Below are 19,036 nucleotides of genomic sequence, written 5' to 3'. Positions count from 1 at the left end.
GTAATGTGTAAAAAGCTAGACTAGACAATGCCTTCTGAGCTCACTGTAACTGTTTATTTATTTGACAGTCAAACCACCACTGCATCAACAAACAAATGCTGCACATTTTTCAGTATTTAAGAGAATGGCAAGTGGGAATAGAAAACAGGATTAAATACATTACTTCCCAAGAGGCTTCTCTGCTGCAGTGAGAAAAATCTTCAAAGCATGGGCAAAAATCCTAGTTCTTGTGAAAGCTGCATTGTAACTTCCCAGTCTACCTCTATACTGTACTTGCTCTGGTAGCTGCCAGGAGGGACCTAAAAAGCAGCATTCCCAAAACCCTCCTTCCAAGTTCTTATTTGCCCTGTAGCCAGCCTGGTTCAATCAGCACACAGGCTGTCTATTTTCCCTTCCTGAATCTCTTCCTGAAGACAACACTATGGCCCTTCAAGAAACGGAGCTGGATCACTTGTCTACCTGACGTCAGTCTTCTAGTGCTGTCAGACACAAGCACAAAGCCACACAAGGAAACAGCTCACCAGGCATGGAAAGTCAGAGCCCATCCAGACTGCAAGTAATTTAGCCTGAGCAAAGTTGTAGATGTACTGGAGGTTTTTCCCCAAAGTGAACTAACTAGCTAACAGATACCACAACAGATAAGCAGTAGAGATAGTCTGCATATTAGTTTGTTATAAGCTTTGTCCTCAGCCTTAAGTACACTATCAAAAGATACTGCAGTCTTAACCTTCCTTTATTACACACATCTTTTTTAAATGTTATCTCCATTCAAAAAACATGTGGATGCAATTTGCAAATTGTTTTAAAACTAGAAAACCCTGAGAGGCTTATGGTGTAGGTGGTATTTTGTTTCCAGAAATTATTATAATTTATTTCAGGCATATCCTGACGCAGAATAGTGGTCATGTTAAAATAAAATTGTTTTAGCTCCAAAAGACAAAGATGTATTTTTCACATGAAAAATAAAAGACACTTTGACAATGCTGTTGAAAATAATAAAAAGGGGTTGAGTCCTGAAGCTTCTGCTCAAACAAAATTTCCACTGGGTTCCCTTATGGGTTGTGGTATAGTAATTTTATACCATATATATTGACCTATTCCCAGTTTTCTTGAATATTATATATTTGAACACATTTTTAATGTTAATTGCATTTTTTAGTTTTGATTTTGACTGATTCCATATTGCCCATAAACTATTATTTAGGGATTTCTGATATGACACAGATTAAGAGCATAAGGAAAACTAGAATAAAACACAATTTCATCAGCAGCATTTCAATAATGGTATAAAAGAGCGCTGAGACAGGTCATTTACCCATTATTGAAATATCAATGGAACTGAGCTAGACCCGATTTTTTATAATCATTCTTTACAAGGATGGTTTAGAAACCACAATTTAATAAAACAAAACTGAAAAATATTTTCCAATTTGAACTACCTAGAACGTGCTCTGCAGAAGACAGACTATAATTATTCAAATACGTATTTGGCCAGTTTACAGAGTTAACACCCAGTGCCATGAAAAGAGCCATGGAATTGTTCATCAGAAGTTGAGACCTTGTTTTTAATACATCTTCAAATGCTGAGCACCTCCCACAGCAGCATGCAGAGCTATGACAGGCTCAAGGGGAGAGAGTCACCCCGCCACATGAATCACCCTCCCAGTACTTCCAAATTGCTGAGATGGCAGCCCTGTCTTCAATGGACAGGAGCAGGCAGCACTTTCAAAGACTGAAAAACAAAGGAACTTATTGTTTCCTAGGGAAGTGGACCACCATGCCTCATGGTAATTTGTCTTCATCTTGGTATATTCTGCGTTCTTTTTATAGTAATATCATAAAACAGAAGCTTCAAAACATACCAGGCTAATGCTCAGGTTTTCTGCTCACAGTAAACAACAAAAATCACAGACGGTTCATTCCCTGCCTTCATAATTTTATACCTCATGAAGATCTCAACAGGTTATCACATTGACAGAACATCCAAATCCCACTGTCAACATCACAGCTTAGCAATAAAAAAAAAAATCAAATAAGCTAAGTTTTCCATTTCCCATGATTCTGCTTATTCCTTTCTTGCTTGCTTCCCTACCAGCCCTTCCTAATGCTGACCCCTCTGTGCTCCCTCTTCCTGGGCTTCCTTTCCTCTGCAGGTGAAGCGGCAACTTCTTTTAACCTCTCTACACACCACTGTTGGATTCCTCATACTCATGCACTGTCTCACTGAATTTTTGTATCATCTTCTCTTTCAAGAGAACTGTTTTCTGGCAGGTTTTATGTGGGGCTAGTGCCAAGAGATAGAGGAAGGCACAACTACTTCTCCGTCCTCTTCCTTTTCTTTGCTTTGTGTGACTCACTAGCATGGAGCAGGCAGCTGTAAAACTGGCTGAGGAACTACTGAGGTTTTCAAATCATTTTGAAATTTAATTAATGAGAATTATTCAACCAATGAAACTTTAAGGAAAACAAAGAATTTGATTTTTAAAAAGTATTGAAAGTTCCCAATGATACAACAATACAACAATGACTATCCATCTCTCTCTGTTCCCAGAAAATATACATGAATATGTCAAATTAATCCAGAAATTAAATAATTGGATATATCTTTTTCATTACATGTGGAGGTTATCATACTTTTATCACAGAAAATAATTCCATTAGCTACTCATCTATGGTAGTCATTATTTTCACAGCTGTGAATTTTTTACCCATTATTCAGAATATTGTCAGACTAAAAATTCTGATAGCTGAAGTACAAGGCTATACTTCCATTTTTTTAAAAATTACATCATAATACTTATTTCTACTCACCAATAAAGCTTTGTTTTAATGATGTGCACCTCTTCAGCATAGCATTCTTAGTTTAAAACACATTAAGTAATAAGAAAAGGAAAAAATACTTTTGTCTGTTAATCTCAGTAGGTTTTGGCTAGTCCTGACTCTTTTTTGTAGTATGTGTAGTGCAAAACAACACGATTTTTTCTCTGATATTTACTTTTATTCTTTATTTATATATGATTACATTTTAACTTTTACATTTTCATTTTCTCAGTTTTTTTCTCTCAGCTTGGTAGCTTATGTTGATATGAATCAATCCAAATCATGGAAACAACGTGCTTCTTGAGAACTGGCATACCAGTTTTTGAATATGGACAAATATAGGGGGTTTATGTTAAATGGTTGTAATGAGTTGGTCCAGATGTCTGCTATACATGCATAACCGTGTGGGGAAAAAAAAGGAAAAAAATAAAGATTATTTTGTTTGCTTGTGTCCTAGCAGCAACAGTAGCAAGGGAGGAAAGGTTTATGTAGCATAGAATCCTGGACTGAAACAGAAACTAGAAATTATAACGTGCAAAAAGTGTGACCAAATAGCTGCTACAAGACTCAAAAATCTCTTCCTAGATCACTTCTTACTTCTAGTATGGTTGTGAAGTTTATAACAGTTGTATAGAAAATAAGAACTTTCTCTGGGTTGGAATCAGGATCAAAAATTAATCATATACCATCCGACAGTCTCACAACTTTAGTTAGGTAAATTGATGAAAAGTCCCCTGTCCTGTAAAGAAGCTCTCTGAAACAGCAATTCTTTGCTCTCTGTGAACTCAGGGTTGCTTCTAGCATTAGGCACGTCATTTAGTCAGACTGACAGGCAAGAGAAAAATTCTCCTTCTAAGGCAAACATTGCCCCCTTCTGCTAGAAGAGGGCTAAGACATGTAACGTTCCAACTCAGAAGCCTCTGGGGTTTTTGGTTTACCAACACGGTAAGGTGAACAAACGCCTGTTTACCTTACTGTGTTGTTAACAAATAGTTATTTGGAGTAGTTATTTTTTAGTACTTGTTTTCCATTCTTTGAATTTCCCATTCAGAAATTTTAAAACTAAATTTCCCTCTCATAAAAATTTATTCCCTTCCCAGATCAAATATATTCTCTATCTTCAGAGATCTATTACACGGAAAATGGTTTTTCTCCCTACGTTTTTCTATATATCTCTACGGTCCACTAGCAAATGACCTATGTAAAGGTACTGGAGAAACAACAATGGGAATCCGTTAGTTATTTGAACGTGAAAAGAAAAATAATCATTAAGCTTTTTGAGATTTCACGGTAGTAACAGACAGGGATGGCCATTTTGGAAGTAATATTTTAATATTGGATAATGATAGCAAAAAGCTATGCTACCGTTTACAAGAGAAATCTTGGTTTCTTGTCTATTTTGGTGTACCACATAAAAAAAATAGCACTGGGCTCAAAGTTGCCAATATTGTGTCAATTCCACCAAAAAAAAAAAAAAAATAAAAATAATTTTTAAAATGTTGCTAGAGTCTGAACAATAATAGTAATAATTATTATAATAATAATAAAGAAGAAAGCTATTAAATATCAATCCTGACCACTTTTTTTCCACTTTCCACTGGGAATAAAAAAGAAAAAACTTAAGGTCTTAAGATTAAACTAGACTGCTTAAATTTAAGATTACTAGACTGCTGAGGCAAGTTACAAGGGAGAAAAATCAATGAACTAAAGAAATTGGCTTTCTTCTAACAATAACTTGATGTCATCAACTGAATGTTGTTGTGTTATTTTTAATAAAACTTAATCATCCTACTTGTGCAGATTTTAATTTAGCTAGCAACAGTAGGTTTCTCCAGTTCTAATCTCAATTGTTTTAAACCTTCTATATCTCAGATAATTTCAGTTGGTGTAGTTCCTGATGTAAATTAACTTCATCTGTGTAAGTAGGAAAACTAGGATCAAAATGTTTTGCACCTGGAGCATCAGCCAAAACCCAGCTACAGAATTAGATACCATTTTATATTCATAATACATGGGAGAAATCTGAATGTTTATAGCACCTCTAAAAACTGGGGCATTCTCATATGCATTCAAAATATAATGTAAAGCTGACTTGTGGTCACTTTCATAATTTAAAAAATCTAGTCATTTACCCAGAGTCCAATAGCAAATATTTTTCCTAAATCTACAAAGGGAAGGGGTTGAATGTGCTTTTACTGCTAATGTACTGTCTTCTTTCATTTTCCTTGTCTATATTTGGGCACCCTCACAGACATGTAACATTCACAGCATATTAATATCAACAATTTGGATGGATAAAGTTGATCCAGCAAATAAGTACATGATGGCTTTTATTTGGGAGTACAGTTTAATCCTGTTGCCTGAGTCATACCACTAGGCACAATACATCTAAGTAATTACTTCTCCCCACTTGTTCTTTAATAAGAGCTCCCTGTGCACTCTTTCAATATTCCCCCTGCCTAGTTTCCTAGCCTTTTGCTGCTTACATCCTCCATCACATTGCTGAAGTCTCTAAAAGCAGATGGTGGAACTAGAAGTTAAAGACTACTTATAAATCGCATGGGCATTACTGAGAAACTCCCACAGCCTTGTAACTAGCACATGCAGAAGACTGTCATCACAAAATTGGTGCTGGATTTATGTGAGCACAAAATGAAACTCAAGCTAAACTGGCTAATCCATAACCAAAAAAAATCAGCTAATCACCAGATTTTAGAAGTGGATTCTAAATTTGGGCATCTATCTAGTAGATTCTATAGTCAGCCAGGCTGAACATTTGTTTGCTGGGTCTCACTCACATAGCTTACTTCAGCATAATTGCTATTTTTTTAACATACTGTGTCAGAGTGACAGAGCAGCAGTATACTGAAGATTGACATACACTACCTGAACACAGCGTAGAGCACTGATTTAACAAAGGACAAGGTTTTGTAAACTCTGTTCTTAAACCTGGGCATAGGTCAGAGTATCAGTTACATTACTTGCAGATAACCATACTGCCGAAGCTACAAAGCACCAAGTAAAATACATTATTTTAAAACAGAAACAGATCAAAATGCTGTGCATGATATAATCAATGAGTTGTAAAGAATAAATGCAGGTGACAAACAGAAATTGATTCTTTCAGTCAATTAAGAAACAACTGGGGCAATGACGTGCACACTTAACCCTGTTCTTTCATTGCAGTAACACAGTGATTATTAAGATAAAATGCTATTATATGGCATATTATGCTACAATACTGTTCTTAGGGTTTTGACCCCCAACAACACTAAGTGGTTCACCATATAACCTCAAAAGTTGAGGTGGACAGACCTGCACCGGTAAATTGACAATTCAAAAAACTTGAGATAATTGATACTGGAAAGAAGACAAATGTCCTGAACAGTTCTGCATCACCTGCACAACTGCTGGAGCAGAGTACAGAGCCCAGGTCTAACAGCCAGTCATTTGGGGTGTCCAAACAGCACCTCCCAAAACAGTTTTTTTGTACTTTCTGGCACAAAACTCCCACTCTGGGTGGGATAAAAAGAGGAGGGAGCAAGACTAAAACAAGCCTCAGCAAAATTCCAGCAGCTCTTTTCCGTGTAGGATCACATCCCCCACTTTGAAGCCCTGCTGCTGTTCCAGGAAGAGTGCAGGGTGTCTGACGCGCTGTCAGTGCTGAGACAGGCAAAGTGCCAAAGTGTAACAGGGAGTCATTTTTTTTAATTTCCTGTCTAAAATAAAAATAAACACTTTTTCTGGTACCAGCTTTCAGCAACCCGTCAACTGTACAAGGGTTGATACCTGCAACTATCCTGCTCTGCTCCTTTTTGCAGTGCATGTTAGCATGCCTTACCCTTGCATATCTGTTTGAATCTGAGGAAATCAGATCCTGGATTAATGGTTGCTTCTTGCACACCATAACAACGAGAAATAAAATGTGGCATCAACTTGGATTAAATATTTAATTTTTTATAATATTTAAACTGGTATTATTTCTGTTAATAATTATTAATATATTAAATGTCAGCAGTAACGATAGCCATAATTAATAATTATATGTCATATTGTGTATTATAATGTATAATTATATGATTAATATGTTTAATGCAATCAATATTAATTATTGTGTGAAGTAATAGGGAGTTTATGTTTTAAGTTTTTAAGTTACACATTTCAAAATTGTTCATTCTTTAATGTCATTGTAAAAGTTATGGTACTGTATCCTCACAATTTATAAAAAGCTGAGCTAAGCTTGCCACATACCATAAAAAAAAAAAGGCAAAAGAGAGCACTACTCATGTTTTCATTTTGCTGTGTGCTAAACGTATGATAGCTGTAATTGACAGCTGGGTCCTAAATCTTCATAGTGTCCATAGGTGCCATACACAGACATATTTACCACAAACACACTGTATAGAGAATTATTTTGTTCTTAATAGGTTTTCTACTATTAGTTGAAATTGTCCCCAGAGGCCTTGCATAAATTACAAGCTATAATTATTTTCCCTGAAGCTGATCAAAGACAGCCCAAAGAACATAGAGCATGTTTCCAGTGTCTTATTCAAGTACAGAAATGGCCAAAGTGAAACCCACTGGTGTTACAGCTCCACTCCAAAGCAGAGGTTTCTAATCACTCCAGCAGCAGTTGGCACCCCAGAGGCTGTTGCATGTGACACTCACACCTGTGTCCTGGTTGCACAATGAATGTTCAGAGAAAAGGTTCAGTCCTGAGCAGTGATCAGGCCAGGAAGCCACCTCGCTGACACAGAACAGGGAGACACATGTTAGAGCATCCTGTGGCAGCCTTGTCTCCCACAACAAAGAAGCCTAGCTTCAAGAACAGAGGAAGAAACTGTCTTGTGTGCTCTACCTTGGTAGCTGCTGATGGTGGAGTTTCATTTGTCAGCGGCTCACCATCCATAAAATTACATATCAGGTCTAAGCAGATATGGATGGTGGGGTTTTATTAACAAGGTCCTCTCACGAGCTTTCTCTGTACTTGGTGCGTTCAGGTGTGCTCCCCATTCTGCTGTCTACCCGAGGTTCCCCCAGAAGTATCATGCAGTGTTCCTTTATGTCACCAATGTCAACTGACCTGCAGGGCTTAAGCAGAGACACACCTTTCACCACAAGAGCCTTTGAATACAAAGTAAATGGCACAGTTCACAAGGGTTTACAAAAAGAGAGCTTGACAGAAATTACCAGTATCAATTGCACATCCTCATATCCCTGTCAGCTTTCTCTCCTCCTGCAAGTTCACCTAATACTGGCTGCTTCTGACTGGCCATTGAACCCTGTTTCTCATGTACCTTCATCACTGGCTAGCTTTCATGAAAGGAAAGCCAACACCAAATGCTCCTTCTCTATTTCATAGACAAGATCAACCCATCATCAGTTATTTAGGTTCAGCTCCCTCTTTATTGCTACATTTAACCCAACCCATGGATTCAGCTCCTACTTTGAAAATGCTAAAATTCACTTGTCCTTGTTTAAGAATTACATTTACCAAACAGACAGGGCCGCCCCTCCCTGCAGGTCCATGGTGGAGCAGATGTCCACCTGCAGCCTGTGGAGGACCCCACACTGGAGCAGGTGACTGAGCCTAGAGAAGGCAGGGACTCTGAGGGAAGAAGCCCCCACTGTTGTACCTTGACACTGGGAGGACTACGACATGCAGGAGGGACCCACACTGGAGCAGCTCAGGAAGAGCTGCAGCCTGTGGGAATGACTCATGTTGGAGAAAGTTTGTGGAGAACTGTCTCCTGTGAGAGGAACTCCATGGTGGAGCAGGGGAAAAGGGTGAGGAGTCCTCCCCCTGAGGAGGAAGGAGAGGTACTAACAATGTGTGAGGGACTGACCACACCCCTCATTCCCTGACCCCTGCACTGCCAGGTTAGAGGGAGGAGGTAGAGAAATTGGGAGCAAAGCCTAGCCCAAGAAGAAGGGAGGGGTGAGGAGAAGTTGTTTTTAAGATGTTATTATACATCTCACTGTCCTACTCTGTTTGTTAAGTGTTGTTGTTAGTGTTTGAAGTAAATTTATGTTCTTTTTCTTCCTCTAGGGAGTCTTCCTTTTGCTTGTGACCATAATGGGTGAGTCATCCCTCCCTATCCTTATCTCAGTTTCTGAGCCTTTTGCTTTGGTTTTTTTCCTTCCCATTCATGAGAGGGAAGGAGTGAGTGAGCAGCTGCGTGGTGCTCAGTTGCCCTCTGGGCTCAAACCACAACAGCATCATGGTTTCTGGAAAAAGCTATGTATTTATGTTGTGCAGCATGCTATGTAAGATATGCAATCAAAATGATAGAAAAGTGTGAACATGAGGGGACATTCTGTAGATGTTTTTGGAAATACCTCACAGATGGCACTTTCACTCTGTAATGTAAATTTTTATGCATCAAAAGAAATAAGAGAGAAAGACAAGGATAGCAAGGTAGTTTTGAAGAAAAAGGGATTCATTGCCTCCAACAGAAGATAATTGAGAACTAAGAATATGGTCTGTCTAAGGATTTCAACCAAGAACATAGTACCCTCCTAAAGAAATTACTTTCCTTGCCATTCACAGCTTGCACTCTTTCGCACTGCACTGGACTTAGCTGCTCTCTTCCTATAAGCATCACCAGGTTCCCAAAATGATGGGGAAAGATGGCAAAAGAGCCCTGACTCCCTCCTCTGGAAGTTATGACCAGATGGCAGAGTGAATCAGAGCACTTTTCCCACATAAGCACTTCTAGAACTCTTGATGCCTGTAGTTTAAAGCTCCAAAAGAGACCGACATAGTTTTAATCAAAAATGTTGACTACAGGGATCAGCAACTGCACAATATCTCCAGCTACAAAAAGAAATCTATTACAAGTATGAGACCTTGTTCCAAGATCTCCTCTGGCCACTGCATGGGGCACTACAGGCACTATGAATAGTTACAAATTTGTGTGAACTTCAGAGCTCACCCTCATGCCCATGCATAGTCATGAGGAAATGTTGAACAAGCCTGGCCAAAGCATGCTATTTATTCAAGCAGTTGGGCAGCTTCATAAAAAGTTCTTAAGGCAGCAGTGGTAGAAAAGCCCTAGGACCCACCTCTGCCTGCAGAATCCAGGCAGCATTTAGTGGACGCTTTGCTCCCTAATTGTGTTTTTAACAGCCTGATTTTACCTTGCCACCACTCTTCCTAAAGAAAAAACCCCATAGTTAGTAGTAATCAAAATTATATTTTTTCAACCCATATTAATTAATAATCAAGAAAACAAATGAGTCAGACAGATGGAGGGAATACATTCCACTTGAAGTGATATATGCAATTCCTTCACTAACATCATAGGAAGTTATTAAGCATTATCAGGGGAAACTAATCATAGCCTAATGAACCTCCCAGAGTTTCTAGCACCTCTTTTATTTTTTTTCCTCTCTGGCTATAGTGTTCACAATTAAAAATGTCTAAGACACCTTCCAATGTTGGCTTTGCCACTCAATACTATTATTAAAGAAAAGGTCTGTGATAGCACAGTATTACTGCAAGATCTACAATGCCAGAAATAAAACAGTGACTCCTGCCTGTACAAGACATGTACCACCCTTTTCACCCACCTTTTCCTTTCTGTACACCCTGGTTTCACGGTCTTGCTAGCCTGATGACCTGCATAATCTAGAACAAGGAAACAACGCTGAAACCTATGCACTCTACATTAAGAATAAAACATGTAACCTTAAGAGAAGTATGACTGAATTCTACATTTGCATTTAAATAACATTAAAGTTTTTGTTAAGGCCATTTAGGCTTGAATAAAGGTATATTTTTTGCAGTGTACTATTGTAAGACCCAACCTAATGCTCAATTAAAGGTCTCAAATTGGACCTGAAGTTGCTCATAACAGCCACTGGAGGGAAACTAATATACAGAAAGCAGAAGTGCATTGCTATACAGACAGGAAGCTCTATTTGTCCCTGCACTGCTTTTTAATATAACTTAAGTGAAATCAGATAGAAAACAGTGACACTGCCAGTTAAAGCAGAGTGAAACGGAGGTATAAAAGCCATCTTTAAAGGTGGAAATATGTTTAATTATATATTGACGATATTTGTTACTGATTAGTAAATGCTCTTCTGAAGCTGCTTATGTGTAATTGGCTTTTTTGTAATTTTCTTTTCTAAACATAAAGTCCCTTTGTGTATTCTTAAGAATAATGTTCTATGCATATTTTCATATCTTCACAGCATTTCTGCTACTAGCACATGAAAAATAAATAGTATCTAATAGCTGCATAAGTTTGTGTTAATGAACTTAGGCCACAAGCAGGCATCTATTCAAGAGAAACTCTGGTATTCAGGGACTCTACAGCACTTTTGTGTTGCAGAAGTGTTTAATAATAAGCATGAAAATTTAATACATATCTTTAATAAAAAACTATCAAACCATTCCATATCTCCATTGTATCACCTAAGTAGAACCTCTTTAAAATAAGAACTTGAAAGACTAAAGGCTTCACTGCTGTAAAGCAGCTACTAACAACTGTCACTTACAGGTTTTCATTTGGGGGAGACCTGTAAGGCTAAAAACTTCTTCCTTGTGAGAAACTGTAGAAATCTAACACTAGTGTCACCCAAAACTAAGCAATGCAGTGGAATGTATGTTGTCCTGAGGAACAACCAGGCATGAGCAGAGGCTTAACAAGACAATATGACTAGTTACAGACTATTTTTAGTAGTACTTTGACTTTAAACATATTTCTATTCTTGAAAGCTGCCTGGTATTTCTGTTCAAATAAATGAATGAAGGCTGAAAAGGAGTGAAAAGCAGAAGATGAGGAAAGCAGATGATATTTTCTGTTTACATTCTGCAAGGAGAGGAAAGCTTGTATTGGTCTAGATTAAGAGTTTGGCATACAGCTGCCTGAAAGGGACAGTTTCTCCCCAGCAATGAGAAATGCAGAAGAGGCCATGCTTCTTGAGGTATTCAGACTTCTCTGCTGTGCCAATACTGAGAAGTGTGGGAAGGCTGCTGCGAATTCAGCTTCCTAATTTATTTCCTTGATAATGAATCAAGAAATGAAAAAGAGTAAGACAAGGGAAAAAAAGAATGGGAAAGCTTCTCCCATGTTAAAACACAGGCCAATTAAATTAAATTAGTACTGGGAACCTAGAAAACACAGGACTAGGAAATTATTATAACAGTTATAAAAATTGCACTGGGGTTTCCACCACTGAGTGGATTTCTCAGTAAAAAGAAATAATAAATATTTCTAGCCGTGAAAATCCATGAACATTTATCTAATCTTCTGTTATTTTTATCCTAAGACAAACATCATTTCAACATATTTTTATAAATGCTGCTCTTCATTTAATATTCTTTCCTGTTCTTTCTCCTTGATTTCTACAATAAGCACTGATTAATTTTTTCCTATTTTCATTGGTTTCCCTAGTGTAAGCTATTTCAGTCACGTTAAGTGGTTAGTCTTGGAAGGAATTGTCAATCCTGATTTAGCCTAATTTAATTTTTGGATTGAATATTCTGATTTAAAGAGTTCTGTCAGTTTCCACTGAAAAAAATGCATTGCAGAAAATAATTATTTTCTGTACCAAATTTTCTGGTCTATTCCTGCTTATATTTTTGTCTCCTCTTTTTCTTACCCTCCAATATGCATATTTGAACTATGATACCCAGAGTTCCCTTCCAAACAAGATTTTTCTATGATTCTATTATTCAATATATTGTTTAGGTTGATTCTCAGCTGAAATTGAAAGACTAATTTGTTCAGTATTACAATGAAAGCTAAGTTTGTATGGTGATCTCCATTTATGCATCAGCTCATCTCAGTTTTCTTTTCTCTTGTTTTACTTTAGATTTTGCATTAAAGCACTAATCCAAAAATATCTTCTAAAAGAATAGATTTTTTTTTTCCAATTATTCAGAAGGTTCCAGAAGTCCCTATAACTAGCTGAGACTTCTTTTACAGCTCTTCTGGCTGTTCACATCAAGAGCAGAGAGTCCCTAAAACAAACAGCTTAGTCTTGAGAAGTTGTTTGTGTTGAAGTTGAAGACTGCATCACGATGAATATTTATATGGGAATGAATTCAGGTTGCACAGATAAAGCACGCTTCCCTGACTTAAAAGAAATGTGGTACGCAATAGTTACATACATTATTCACACGCAAAATAGGATCAGAGTCTTTTAATAGAAGTGTTCCTGAAGCCACATCCTTTCCCTCCACCTGGATCAGGTCTATAAGAAGTAGGACTGTTCTGTGTCGTAGAAGAAAGCTGTGATGGCTTTCTGCTCTGTGTTTCAGATTGTGCAAGTTACAGTCTATAAAGTGTTACAATTTGGTCAGATGTGATCAGATTTTCTCAGAGCAAAAAACCATATTCATAACACAAGAAATATTACAAAATCCTGATTCCAACATGGCTCAACAGACTTTTTAAAGAAATCTCTACAAAGATACTTAAGAGATCACTGAGAGCCTAGTAGTTTATTATTCAAATTCCTTTAGAGGTAGAAAAAACTAAAGGTTACAGAGAAATCAACAGTTATGCCTCTGACAATGGACCATTATGTTGTCTGATAACACTGCTAAGCATATAAAAACTCCAATTTGCTTTGCTTTGCTTCTACCCTTCCCTGTTTCATACACTACCTCAAAAAATTACCTTATCCCACAATTTGCATTTTAAACCTCTTTCTAACTGTTTTCTTACTTCATTTTCTCAGAACCTAGTTTTCAAGCAAGCTGACCTACTTTTATCTTATTTTGGTACTTGCAGTAAATTCCCTTAAGGTTATCTACTCTGACATTGCTTAAAATGTCTTCTATATACTGGTAATCACTCCTCTTAAAGCAAAAAATATCTATCACAACTAATGCAAGAATGATAAACTCTTAATCCTTCTGAAAGTCAACAAGATGTTTTTACATTGCAACAGTTTTTTTCTTATTAAACTCTTTGTGCAAATGGCTGAGGTATTTCGGAATTTAAATAAAAACATTCAAATCGAAACAGACTTCAATGGATGAAATTTAGCGCATTTTGTACAGTTTTAAGCAAAGAAAAATAGTTTAATAAAGGGACATACAAGGCAACTTTAATACAGTTGGCACTGATGGCCCCACTTTTAATAAACCTAAATCCTTTATTCTTTTATCATCATTAACAAACTAAAATTCTGCTTTAAGAGCTGTCAGTTTACAGTGTCTATATGAAAGAGGCTCTCCAAATAGAAGTGGTAAATTGTTTTACTGCTATCATGCTCAGATATGACAACCGCAAAAAAATACCATGGTGATGAGTGAGAGATGATTTGATAAAACTAGATTTGGATAACTGTTGCTCTACAACTATTACATTTGTAGCTGAACTCCCTCTGTAAGACTTACTTTGATCCCACTTTAAGAATCTTCAAGCAACCAGTAGAAGTAGCATATATAATTTGTGGTGAAGGTTGGAGTTGTTCTGTAAAAAGAGAGGCAGCATATTTATTGTCTGTCTGTGTTATAGAAACTAGAAGGGCTCACTGAAGTCCAAAATAATTTGCCTATCTGATTCTTATTTACTGATCTATCAGTGAAACAAAACAGAAGACGTAAAGAATGTGCTTAAAATAATTTATGGGATTCATTTATCTGAGATTTCCACAGGTGTAATAAACACTAGGTGACTGCATCAATTTAGCAGTTAAAATTGGCTCCCCAAATTACTAGCATTTAAAATAATAGTATCAAGGTAAATTGTGAAGCTAATTTTTTCTCCTGGAGATCATAGCTCTGGAGATGATGTTGTGAAGGACAGACTATAGGATGAAGAAGTTATAAATCCTGGGGTGTCCTGTAAAGAGCTTGGAGAGGAAAGGCAGCCAGTGCTTTCAGATACACAATACAAAAATTACCATATTCATACCTCTGCATAGCTTTTTGGGTCACAAGGAAGGAAACTATGCTGCAGGTTTAGGGTATCTCTCAAAGAGAAGACCAAGGGAAAAGTCTTCCCCCATGCTTCTGTCTTTGCACATCCTGAGATTTGCAGGTCAGGATACTCATCTCCATACATTTCACATAGATAAGATCTGTTGGTGTAGCTGTGCTTACTGCTAGAATTTCTATCAGCAATGTAGATTCCAACCTTTAGGGAGCAAAGCATATATGAAAGAACAGTATTTTTCTTTTCCCATTCACCAGCAATGATACAGTAGGGCAGTACAGGCACGCTATGTACACAGTTCAGTGCTTATTACAGACCTTAATAACAAAAATTATTAGTATTCATCCCACAAGAAGCAAATAGGTTTTTGACAAGTGCATGTCAAAGAAGATAAGAGATGGTTGTCATCTGATGGAAGTTGGGTACATCCTAGACCCTTTATCCATAAGGAAAATTAACCTCAATGGGAGTTTTGCAAATATCTAGTGTTTGCCACAGCACATGCTTCTCTGCTTTTTCTGCTTTTTTTTTTTTTTTTCCTTTTTTTGCTTCTATCTCATGGCTTTCCTCTTTAATAAACAAAAAAAACCTTGCAACATTTTTCATGAATCATCACTGGGGTCCTGAAAAATCTTGAGGAAAACCCATCAAAATCATTTAGCAATAATATCCCAGTGCAGAGTCTGAATTTACAGTTTCTGAATTCATAGCATGATTCTGACCAGGATATAGTCAGAATATGGATAAACTCACTCACTAATACAGGGACTAGTCAGAGCAACAAGAAGATGAACAAATGTCCAGTCCCTGGAAAGCTTCTCCTTGCCTTCAAGACTCTTGCCTTCTCAAACTTCTTACAGATCCATTTAACTGGGGTCTCCTTAATTCCCACACAATTACATTTTCAAGGCAACGGCAGTTACTACATTTGTTTGAGCTTGATCACAAGCACTCCTCTTTTGGTTAAACTTGGAACACAGTATAAATCTCAAAATGATACAATAGTGTAGGAAAATATTGTCAAATAAAAATTATTATAAAACCAGAAAAAGAATACAAATTATTTTCATATGATTGTTCAAGAAATGGATAAACATCACTGCTTTTTAAGAAATGGTAAAGATGCTTCTTTATAGGAATAATATTTATAAATTTACTGACTAGAATCGTATTACTCCTTGAAGTAAGTAGAGCCATCTTGTGGGCATACCTAGCTGCTGCGTATGACTGGAAAACACCTCTAATTACTTATTTCTTAGGTGGAACTATACATTGGAAAAAAAATGTATTTTTTCATTAACTGTCTGCACAATTCAAAAAAGACATGGACAGACTGGAGAGGGTCCAAAGGACTGCCACAAAGATGATCAAAGGACTGAAGAACCTGGCCCATGAGGAGATTGAAGGAGTTAGGTCTCTTCTCCCTGAAGAAGGCTCAGGAGGAAGCTTCTTTTCTCCCTGGAGAAAAGAAGGCTCAAGAGGTACCTCATCACAGTATTCCTGTACTTAAAGGGCGGCTACAAAGAGGACAGAGGAGAGCCACAAGGAGTTACATGGAGAAGACAAGGGACCACAAGTGCAAGTTGCACCAGGAGAGGTTCCATCTGGGTATAAGAAAGACATTTTTTACAGTGAGAGCAATCATTCACTAGAACAACCTCCCCAGGGAGGTGGTAGAATGCCCATCGCTGGAGGTTTTCAAGATGCAATTGAACACGGTGATATATAATCTCATCTAGGCTACCTTTCCCATGAAAGGTTGGACCAGGTGATGTTTCAAGGGATTCCTTTTGGGGTCCCTTTCCCATAGAACAGTCCTGGGATGTTCGAGGACTCTGTGATTCTAATTTCAGTTAACATAATGAAAATCATAGGTAATTAGTACTACTGAAAAACTAAGCCAGTCATTAAGCTCTGATTTGGATGACTAACCTTAGAAAATGTTGATCATTATTCCACGAAAGATTCTCCAAAGAGTATTCATATCAGAAAACTGCATCATACTGACTTCCTCACTTTAAATTCTTGAAAATCCCAATCTATGGTCATCTGGAAGTAGTGATGATCACTGTTCCTCTGAGGAAAGAAAGAAGACAGGCTGCTTATTGTTCTTTATTAGAAGTCATAAGAAAAAAAGTAAGAATACCTCTCCCTCAAGACCAAATTTGCTCTTTTAGGTCACTGCAGGATCTTTCAGTGGAGCAAAATATTCTGATATTGTATGAAGTAGAATATCAGTATCTGTGTTTGGCTGAGTGGCCTGTTTTTCAAGGATGCTACGTATCCATAGTTGTTATTACATTGGCTGCTATTTCAAAATTATTATAAAGCATGTCATTTTACAGTCCATATTATGCCAGGTCTCCTCTGTAACCCTGAATATATCATTCACCTTCCCTGTTACTCACTGAGCATACACTGTTCATGCCAGGAGAACTATTAGGAGAAATTTTACCTATTCTGAACTAATTTGGCCAGATTACAACATGTCTTTTACTATTTGGAAAGAAGCTCATGATTCTGCAAATGCTGTGTATGCACTGACCTCAAAGAACTACCTTCACAAAACTAAGTATGCACATTAACATTTGGGTCCCAAATATTGACTCCCTAACTGTCACCATTACTCTGATAATTTTTCTTCATGTTTTTGTTGTATTGTTGGACAAGTAGAAAATTCTTCTATGTGATCCAATTACACTGAGAAACAGACAGCCGTTAATCCCAGGATTCTGGCTATTCGGTCAAGATTAAACATTTAGATTCTACTTATCCAAATTCCTGCCCCATTTTCAGCTGAAAACTGAAATCTTCCGCTAACAGCCTAAGACATGGTATATCCTTACAGTCCATAAAAACTTTCAGTCAAGACACAGCAGCACTGCAATAGTGGTGAAACATCCTCTGCTGTGATGGAACCATTTATATGTTTTGCAAGAAGATTGCAACCAGGACATTATATAAGCATGTATTAAAACACAGAACAGAAGCAACAGCTATCGGATGCTCTTCTTGGAGCTAAGGCATCTGTCCAAATAGTTGGTAAGCATTTTGAAGGGTATAAGAGAACAACATCTACAGTGTGTTGGATCCTGCTAATATTTTCACTGGCAAAATTTCCTTTGTGTGGTGCAATCACAGACAGTTGATGCTTTCAGTTAAAAGGCAGCTATTTATTTTATGCTAATATAGGGTGTTGGGTTTTTTTTCCAGTGAATGTTAACGCACAACTTACTGCTTGGTAAATACATACTTTAGAGGACATTCGCTAAATCATTTGACACAAATAGATCTGCCACGAAAACAATTCTGTTTCTTATACCCAGGAACAAAAAAACTGGACAATTTGCTCTAATTTGTTCATTGTAAAAAAGTATAAGTATTGTATCTCCATTTCTTCATCCAGCGGTATATAAATAGCTGCATCTATTAATACAATATTGGTCACTCGAAAAAATTAGGAGACAAAACCAATGACCTAAGTCAACAGGGTCATTACAGAATCCGAAGAGATACTGCATGATTAAAGAGGTTTATGAACGCTGTCAGTGTTACTGAAGAGACTCTGAATTATGCTGAGGTATACGTCAATCATTAATAGTGAACATACGACCTTTAAGATTTAGAGACACGGTTTCATGCAGTAGCCACGTGCTCCCCCAAAACCAGACTTCTGATTTAATGAAATACTGGAGTAGAAAAACTGCTGAGATGATGTGAAGAATGTGGAGATGGATGAAGTGGAAGGAGAGCCCATTTGAGACACATTTGGAGTAACCTGAATTTGTCCGGGACTTCTCTCTCTCAAAACTGGCTGACTTCAAGCACCAGCCTTCTTCCCTCTACGGCCCACAGCATCACGCTGCTGGAGTACTACTACTGCCAACACCGCCTGGGAGAGCGAGCGAACCCGCACACTGCTGATTATTTTCTCCTACCGTCGCACCCAAAGCCTTCCTCCCACGGCACCGTTAGTCAGCGTGTGGGCGAGAAGCCGCCTGTTGTGTACAGGGGCTGCAAACCGTGTTGTAGCTGTGAGGATGGATGACAGGCTGCCGGGGCTTGCCTCGGCCTCTCGAGGGGCCGCTGTCACCCCTGAGGGGTGTCCCTCTCTGGGAGAGGCCTCGGCTTTGGTGTTTTGTTTTGTTTTTTTATTTTTCCCCTGAGGATGCCGGGGGAAGAGTTGTCTGTCTGGGGCTCGGGCCTGGGCCGCCCCTGAGGGAGAGGCCCGGTGGCTCTTCCAGGAGGGAGGAAACAAGGCGGGCGGGTGGTGTAGGCAAGCGAGGGGGCGAGGGTTTCCCAGCCTGTGCGCGGAG

This window comes from Athene cunicularia (genome assembly GCF_003259725.1).
Source record: "Athene cunicularia isolate RWA chromosome 2 unlocalized genomic scaffold, athCun1 chr2_part1, whole genome shotgun sequence".
NCBI classification, from domain to species: Eukaryota; Metazoa; Chordata; class Aves; order Strigiformes; family Strigidae; genus Athene; species Athene cunicularia.
Note: the sequence above shows the minus strand (reverse complement) of the source record.